At 39.3% G+C, this 8,393-nt stretch overlaps 1 protein-coding gene and 1 non-coding gene across 2 annotated transcripts in view; both read left to right on the top strand.

The window, feature by feature from the left end:
- The first annotated feature begins 540 nt into the window (after window positions 1-540).
- Window positions 541-8,393, top strand: part of RBM46 (RNA binding motif protein 46) — a 55,924-nt gene continuing 48,071 nt past the window's right edge. Inside the window, exon 1 of the mRNA XM_003927954.4 lies at window positions 541-702. The gene's annotated coding sequence lies outside the window, so the exon portion shown is untranslated. The remainder of the gene's footprint in view (window positions 703-8,393) is intronic.
- LOC120367813 (U2 spliceosomal RNA) lies at window positions 6,357-6,548 on the top strand. Its single transcript, XR_005582094.1, has one exon. It is a non-coding gene; the product is annotated as a U2 spliceosomal RNA (small nuclear RNA).

Raw genomic sequence — 8,393 nt, 5'->3', positions numbered from 1 at the left:
AATGTCTGTAAGCTGATTAGTGATACCGTCAGGCGCATCACTAGGTCTCCTAATTTAACCCATTCTCTTAGACTTTCAAACCACTTATGCTTTATACTTCTAGTCTGTTTGCAAATCCATCTTTTAGTTTTATTACCCACCTCTCCCCAGCCCTTAATTTCAAAGGTCCACCGGATATATGTGGTCGTTTTGCGTCCAACTAGCAGTTTAAGACATGAAAATGACATCAAACAAGAAAAAGAACCATTACGATGTTTCTATATTTTCTCCTAAGTACAGAATTTCGCATTATAGCCCTTGTCTTCAAACACCTAAACAAAGTACACAGGACCTTCATTTATTATTCCCTGCCCACTCACACCCTCAAAATAGCTCTCTTCACCCCTATTGCTCAAAATGCCTGTCACTCCAAACACTTTTCCTCACCCAAGAGCCTCATTTAAACTTTAGTCCCTCCTCCCTCCGCCCCGAAGCTGATCCCTGATTGGTCGAGGACCACTCCTCGTGGGGCCGTTCAGGCCACTGCGCGCGGTGCGCGCTGGGAGACGAGTGGAGGCGCGAGGGCAGGCGCGAGCTGCTCCCGGTGGGCTCCCTTCCCCCTTCGGCGACCCTCGCTCTGACCGACTGGTCCCCGAAACGGTGGCGGCGGTTTGTGGTCGTTGGTCCCTGAGATTTAGGACCAACATTTGGAGACCCGACGGGGTGAGGAGGGGAAAGGGGAAACAGGGTCACTACCAAACCGCTGCTAACGGCCGGGGAACACTCAGTGGGGTCTGGAGACGGCGTCTGCGGGGTTCAACCCTCGCCCTTTCCCAGCCCCATCGAGCAGTGGGAGGGTGTCCGAGACGCGGCTTCCCGACCCGGCAGCATCCGGTCCGACAGCGCCCTCGCCGTTACCCAGGCGCCGCGTGGTGCGGGCGTAGCGGCCAGTCTCGTCGTGGCGTCTGGCGCTTCTTCCGCCCCGCGGCGCCCTGCGCTCTCCGCCTTATTTCCGCTCTCCCCCGCCGCCTTCCGGCTGCTTCCCATCTGCGCTGCCTTGCGTATTCTTTTCCTGACACGCTCCCGCCGGCGTCCGCTGCAGGCCCGGCCAGCCGCCTGGCCGTTGTTGGGCCGCGCGTCCCCCGGAGGCTTTGAGACGCTGTCTGGAGCGTCCCGACGGCTGGGCGAGATGCAGCAGTCTAGTTGTTTCAGAACTGAATTCATGCTGGGTGAGCCTTAGCGAACTCCTTGTCGTTTTCGTGGAGTTCTAGCCGGGCTGAGCCTCGAACTCTCCTCTGCCTTTGTCTCCTTTCTGTCTTCCCCGAGTGCCTCCTATGTGCTGGGCTGTGGGCAGTGGGAGGCCGCGGATGTGTGGGGAGGGGAGGGGTGAAGAATCTCGCCTCTGCCCCGACACGCCGCAGCACACGCCGTGGCACTGCCTTTGTTTCCTGACATCTGGTAGTTTTTAAACCACTAATTTAAAAGTGTTTCTTTGAGGGTACTGGAAAGACCACAGAACTCGGAGTCAGGAGGCACGGGATTTAATCCTGGCTTTGATATCTGAGATGTTGCGAAGCTCCTTATTTGGGCACCAAATTTTCGCAAATTTAACTTAATATTTGAGTTCTTTAAGCTTTAACTGTCTTTACAGTCTTAAATGCCCTGTAACCTTTATGTTATATGGGAATCCTAATATAGGCAAATATCAAAGAGGCAATATCGGCAGGAGCTGATATTTGATATGTATATATATATTTTTGAGACAGTCTTCGCTCTGTCGCCAGGCTGGAGTGCAGTGGCATAATCTCGGCTCACTGCAACCTCCACCTCCTGGGTTCAAGCCGTTTTCTTGCCTCAGCCTCCCAAGTAGCTGGGACTACAGGCTCACGCCTCCACGCCCAGCTAATTTTTGTATTTTTAGTAGAAACGGGTTTTCACTGTGTTGGCCAGAGTGGTATCGATCTCTTGACCTCATGATTCACCCGTTTTGGCCTCTCAAAGTGCTGGGATTACAGGCGTGAGCCACCGCGGAGCTTTTTAAGTCTTGACTTCTCTTCAAAATTGGTCCGATTTTGTACTTGAGAATGGCGTTATAACCAGGAAACAGGATATGTTGCGTGTGTAAGGAGAATAACATTTAAAGGACCTGTTGAATTGTTGGTAGAATTTTGCTTATTTGAATGATGGCAACCTGTTTTCCTTTCGAGAATCACCATGATGTATACAGTTTGACAGACTTCCATTTGGATCTTTTCAGAATTGAATCTCTTTTGGGGGCTAATGATAGACTTGTTTTCAGGGCACACATTTAAAACATTCTACTTTAAACTTTGTTTGCATCTGTTTGCATTGTTAACAAAATTGGTTTGCATCTTTATAAAGATGACTGTTAGTGCTGCAATCGATAAATATTAATGCTTTCTGCTTAAGGCACTGCTTTGATAATTTTCACTTAAGAGGTTGGAATAATGAACTTGAAATTATTGCCAAATATTGTAATACGTATCAACACTTAAAATATGTGCATTACTGGATATATCATGAAATAAGAATTATTAATAATCAGAACAAACCCAGTTTATGGACCGAAATTAAGCCTCAGGTTTAATGATGTTATTTTATTGTTGGGAGAAGGAAGACAGGTCCATTTAAATAGAGTTTGTGAATACAAATCAAGTAATTGCTGTAAAAATTGTCCATATTTGCATATTAATGCGGAATATTCTTATTTTACTGCCAGATGGTTGAGGAGGCAAGAAAATAAAATGTGGTTTCTATGTTCAGATTTCAAATAACAGACGAAAGACCTTGTGTAAGGAATAGTGTACTTAATTTGGACAAGAATGTGTAGATATCTTTATCCTGACTTAAAAGAGCATATACACCTTTGGGTTTAAAGCAAAAAATTTTTAAAGTATTTGTTACAGTTTTTTTAAGTAGTTCTATTTTTAAGTTACTCTAAATTTAAATCTAATATTAAAACTCTTATCCATTATGTATTTAACTTCTAGCAATAAAATATGCCATCATTCTTTAATAAAAACAACTTAAAATCGAATTGAACTGATCCATCTATACACTTATTTTGAAATAATTTTAGACTTCCGTATTCACACACTTTTGATTAACTCTTCTCATTTTCCAACCGTGTTGGCTGCAGTGCAGTCTGTCACTAAAGTGAATTGCTGCTTAAAAACAAACTGAAAAACCTCCATTGATCTGGCAACCGTGCTTTCTGTGTACCATACTCAATGACAACTGAGCTAACTAACAAATCGGTAGTTTAGTACTATATAATTCAAGGAATGTCATAAAGATCTAATGGGCCTCCATAAAGGCACATTTTGATATTCTTAAAAATTGTTTTTCATTATTACGTTGAGTTTTTAAAACCCACGTTAAGATTATATAATGTTCACGTAACAACTTGTTAAATTTTTACAGTAACTTGGAAGATGAAGTTTCAGTTTAGGTAGTTTCAATACAGGTGACAGTTCCTTTAAACAATTTTCATTAATATTTTGCTAAAATTGTGCTTCCCATTTTTTCATTAATATACTTTCTGTTTTTGAAAGGCCGTACAAATTTAAAAATACATTTTTTAATAAATATTAAGATGGTTGAAATTAAAGGAGATATAGTTAGCACTTAAAAATAAAGGCTTGATTCAGGTTGTAACTTGAATATCCTGTGATTTGCTATCCTCTCTTGGCCTTTTGCTTCATACTTCAGAGAGGTTTTTTTCCTTTCTTCTGTTTTTTCTTTTGAAAGTGAGCTAGAGAGGAATCTTTGAAAGTCTAAAATTTAGGGAAAAAGTATATCTCTGAAAGCTAGAGTTAAATATGGCACAACTTTTAATTTCTCAGTTCCACTTGTTTACAAAACCATTTTTGTCATTCTACTCAGGATCCCTCTTTCTCTTGAATTCTTTGGCTTATCAGGGTAAGGAAACAAATTTTTAGAACACTTTGGAATGTGGCTCCACATCTGAAAGTGACAAGAGGACAACTGGTATGTCTGTTTTGCCCTAATGTTTAGGACAGGTGTGCTTCCTTGGATATTTAGGTAACACTCAGATTGATTCTGGAGTATTTTAGAATGAATGTATTGTATGCTTGTTTTAGATTTGATTATATTTCTCTGGCTATTCTTGAATTTTGCCTCTTTCAGAAACACACTTTTGTTAATATGTTAAAGTTAGGTAATTTTGAACTTTCTTGATTGTGAATTATGCATGTGCATGCATTTTGTTTTGGAGGCTTTGAGATATCACTTTTTTTTTTCCTAAAGGGAGTATGGGATTGGTGACTCTTCAGTGTGTCTTTTACTTCTGTAGTTTCCAGCTTCTATAATATTTTGATTGAGATTTCTTGAGATATACAAAGTCTGGCATATGTTTCCAGTCATTCTCTAGTAAAAGGAGCCTTTATTGTGTATGGACTGGCGTGTTATTTCAGTATAAGGCTCTAGATAATTTCTTTAAAAATAGAACTTTAGAGACATGAATTAACCCAAAACATAGGTCTGTAAAGCAGTTGTAGGGGTGTGCTGGATTGCAGAAATCAGCCATTTGGAGCTAACTATGAATTGCAGTTAAAAAAAAAAATCTTGTTTATTAAGTTAAATTCTACATTTTGGATAAAATGGGAGCATATTTATTGCTTCTATAACCAGTAAGTAGCATATGTAAGGTACCATACTCAGGCTTGTGCAAAAGTAATCACAGTTTTTGACATTACTTTTAAACTTTGTTTGCATTTGTTTGCATTGTTAATAAAATTTGTTTGCATTTTTATAGACATAAAGATGGCTACTAATGGCAAAAGCAGCGATTACTTTTGCCACAGCCTTAACTAGGTTCTTGTTTTTTCTTTCACTTTTCCCTGTACATGTTTAAAAAATACAAATCTCTTAATTTCCTGTTTACATTGTATCAACATGATCTTTAGTGTGTAGTGGGTCAGTATGATGTCCTGTGGGATATCAAGGCCGTTGAAGACCTTCGACTAAATTATGGAAGAGAGTTGAGAGTTACGAATTTCTGAGGTGACATGACACTCCATGGTTTGGGCCCTTAGTCTTTTCAATTACTAATTTTGTGACCTTAAGCAATACTCTTTGACATGTTTGCTTTTGGTTTTCTTGTCTGCGGTATTCAAGGTCATCTAAGGTCCACTTGAAGTTCTGATATTTTCTTGTTACAAAATCTTCAGTAATGGCAAAACCTGGAGTAGAACAGCGTTAAGCTGAGAAGAGTAGTTGTATCATTTAAAATGCTCCTAATTTTAAAGGAAGGGTGATAGAAAAACATTGAGTTTTTTAAAAGACAAAAGGCTGAAAGTTGGTTGCTCAATCCTTACCTTTTTTTCCATTGAGACAGAGTCTCCCCCTGGAATGCAGTGGCCCGATCTGGCTCACTGCAACCTCCACCTCCCTGGTTCAAGCAATTCCCCTGCCTCAGCCTCCTGAGTAGCTGTGATTACAATGATTACGGGAACATGCCACCATACCTGGCTAATTTTTTTTTTTTTTTGTATTTTTTTGTAGAAACAGGGTTTCACCATGTTGGCCAGACTGGTCTCGAACTCCTGACCTCTGGCAATTTGCCTGCCTCAGCCTCCCAAACTGCTGGGATTACAAGGATGAGCCACTGCACCCAGCCAATCCTTATCTTATTATTGGTTCTGATTAGAAAAAAATAACATTTCTTTTATCCGAATCTATTAATAGTGCATGTTTTATTCATTGCATTTGGTGCCACATAAATCTGTCCATGAAATATAGTGTTAAGATACACAGCCGATAAAACAGACATAAGACTTTTCCCTTGATAAAAATTATTTTCTGCTTTCTATTTCTGTCATTCTGTATAAAGATACTCAGCTGAAATCTTCAGTTAAAAAAACACAATAGGCCTGGTGGCAGTGGCTCATGCCAGTAGTCTCAGCACTCAGCACTTTGGGAGGCCAGGCAGGCGGATCACTAGGTTAGGAGTTCAAGACCAGCCTGGCCAACATTAAAATACAAAAATTAGCTGGGCATGGTGGTGCACACCTGTAGTCCCAGCTCCTTGGGGGGCCGAGACAGGAGAATCACTTGAACCTGGGAAGTGGAGGTTGCAGTGAGCCAAGATTGTGCCACTGCACTCCAGCCTGAGTGACAGAGCAAGACTCCATCTCGGGGGGGGGGGGGGGGGGGAATGCCTGAAGTTAGTAAATTATAAGAACCTACAAACAGGATAAAGAAAGATGAGATAGTACTTAATGTTGAAATGAACAAGAAAGGAATAATTGAGGGTAAGCTGAATAGCTTTTTTTCCTTCTCTGGAGATAGATCTTTATGGCATAGCTTTATTATTTTTTAGTAAGTGAGTTTCCGTTGCTTCTCTGCCTTTTGGTCAAGATCAAGTATAGTACGTGTTCTTACCAATTTAATATCTGATATATCCTCTATCTGAGGACAAAAATAGTAAATGGATTTTTGGAGCAGGGAGATGGAATAGGAGCTTGCTCCATCTACTCCATGTATTGATCTGATATTGCAGTACCTCCAGAAATGGGGCACCCCCTCGAGGGGATAAATTTTTTAAAAAAAGCAAAATGAGTTTCTTTAGAATATCTCATATACCCATTTTTTAAATGTATATACATCTTAAATTCTCAGGGCTCAAATTGTATTGATGGGTGAATATTATGTGATATTACAGTTATGACAGAATGTTGACCATTTAAGACAATGCAGAATCCTGTTATTACTCATTGGTCAGACTAGGGAAATTTTAAGATGTTTTCTGTTTATATTTGGACAAATAGCCCTTGCTAATATGAAAAGTTTTATCTTTGAAAAGGTGGGGAAGTTAGCCATTTCCTGGATGGGACAAGTGAGGAAAAGATCAGAGGGGAGGTAGGAAGAACTGGCAGGTTGAATATAATAAGATGAAATTAAGTTGATTCTAAAATCTGGTTACTTGATACAGGGCAGGGCAGATTTGAGGTTTTTGGTGACAGCATGCTAAATTTCAACTAGCAATAGCATACAGCTGTGTAGTTGTGCTGCTTCTCCGTACTGGTGGAGTTTTCAATTCTAGCCACCACACTTTTGAAGGACAATGGGACAGGCTAACTAAAGAGAACATAAGCTATGTCATACAAGAAACATTAAGTAGCATTGTCCCATGGTTCTGTAGAAACTTAATAGATTTGACAAGGACAATTAAAGTATCATGCTGAAACACTTGAGTTAAAGCTGGAAAGTTATTTTTAACTGAAACTTTTCATGGCCTTAAGTAATACAGAAGATCATTGTGATACTTTTAAGAGGGATGTATAGTGATTTCTTAGATGGGTTTAGACGTGGAACACATTTTGGAGAACTGTTAATCACCTCTGGAACAATGTTTTAAGGGATGCCAGTTTAGGAAGTATTGGATTAAAATAACTGGTAATGAGGTCAGGTGCTGTGACTCACACCTGTAATTCCAGCACAAAAGTTCGAGACCAGCCTGGGCAACATGTTGAAACCCCATCTCTGTAAAAATTAGCTGAGTGTGGTGATCCGTGCCTGTAATTTTAGGTACTTGGAAGTGAATCATCTTTCAAATGCAATTATATGAAAGAGGCAGGTTCACTTTGGACAGAAGGTTAAAATCAGGATTGATACGTGAAAGTTACCGGGAAAGAGATTATGATATATTATAAGAAATAACTTTCTTAAAGAATTATTCAAAGTTTAGTTGCTCTAGAGGATAAGTTCTTTGTAAGAATCAAAAATAATGAGGGGATGGATGCAGCAAACCACCATGGCATATGTATACCTATGTAACAATCCTGCATGATCTGCACATGTACCCCCAAACTTAAAGTATAATAAAAAAAATAAAAAATAAGATGGATACCTGCTTTGTGGCAATATTATGAAGAGATACCCATGCCAGGTGGGTAGTTGAATTAGATAATTTTTAAGATCTCTTATAAATCTAAAATTATTTTTATTAGGAGTTTTCCAAAAAGTTTTGTTGCTGTAATTTTCCATCTAAGTTAGTACAGTGTCTGGGTTGTTTTAAAAGCATGCAATAGTTTTTCAAAGAAGGTATGAATAATCGATTTGATGTTATAACATAAAAACAATTGTGAAAAAAATCTGATTTAGATATGTGTGTTGCTGTTTGTAAGTTAAATGACCTCAATCACATAGCTTTTCAGAGATGTGAATTTTAAATATCGAAAATGAAGGTAATACAAGTAGGGGTTAGGAGACCAGCATTTGGGCAGATTTCTGATTTGAGTACCATATTTACCTTAACCAATTTGTTAGCACTATGACTTTCTTGCTTTGTCTCGGTTTACATACTTTTAAAATGAAAAAGAAAAATACTTAATAGGATTACTATAAAGAATAAATAAGATAGTGTATAT

Source organism: Saimiri boliviensis, chromosome 3, assembly GCF_048565385.1.
Source record: "Saimiri boliviensis isolate mSaiBol1 chromosome 3, mSaiBol1.pri, whole genome shotgun sequence".
Lineage (NCBI taxonomy): Eukaryota > Metazoa > Chordata > Mammalia > Primates > Cebidae > Saimiri > Saimiri boliviensis.
Note: the sequence above shows the minus strand (reverse complement) of the source record. Positions and strands in the feature narration are given on the sequence as shown.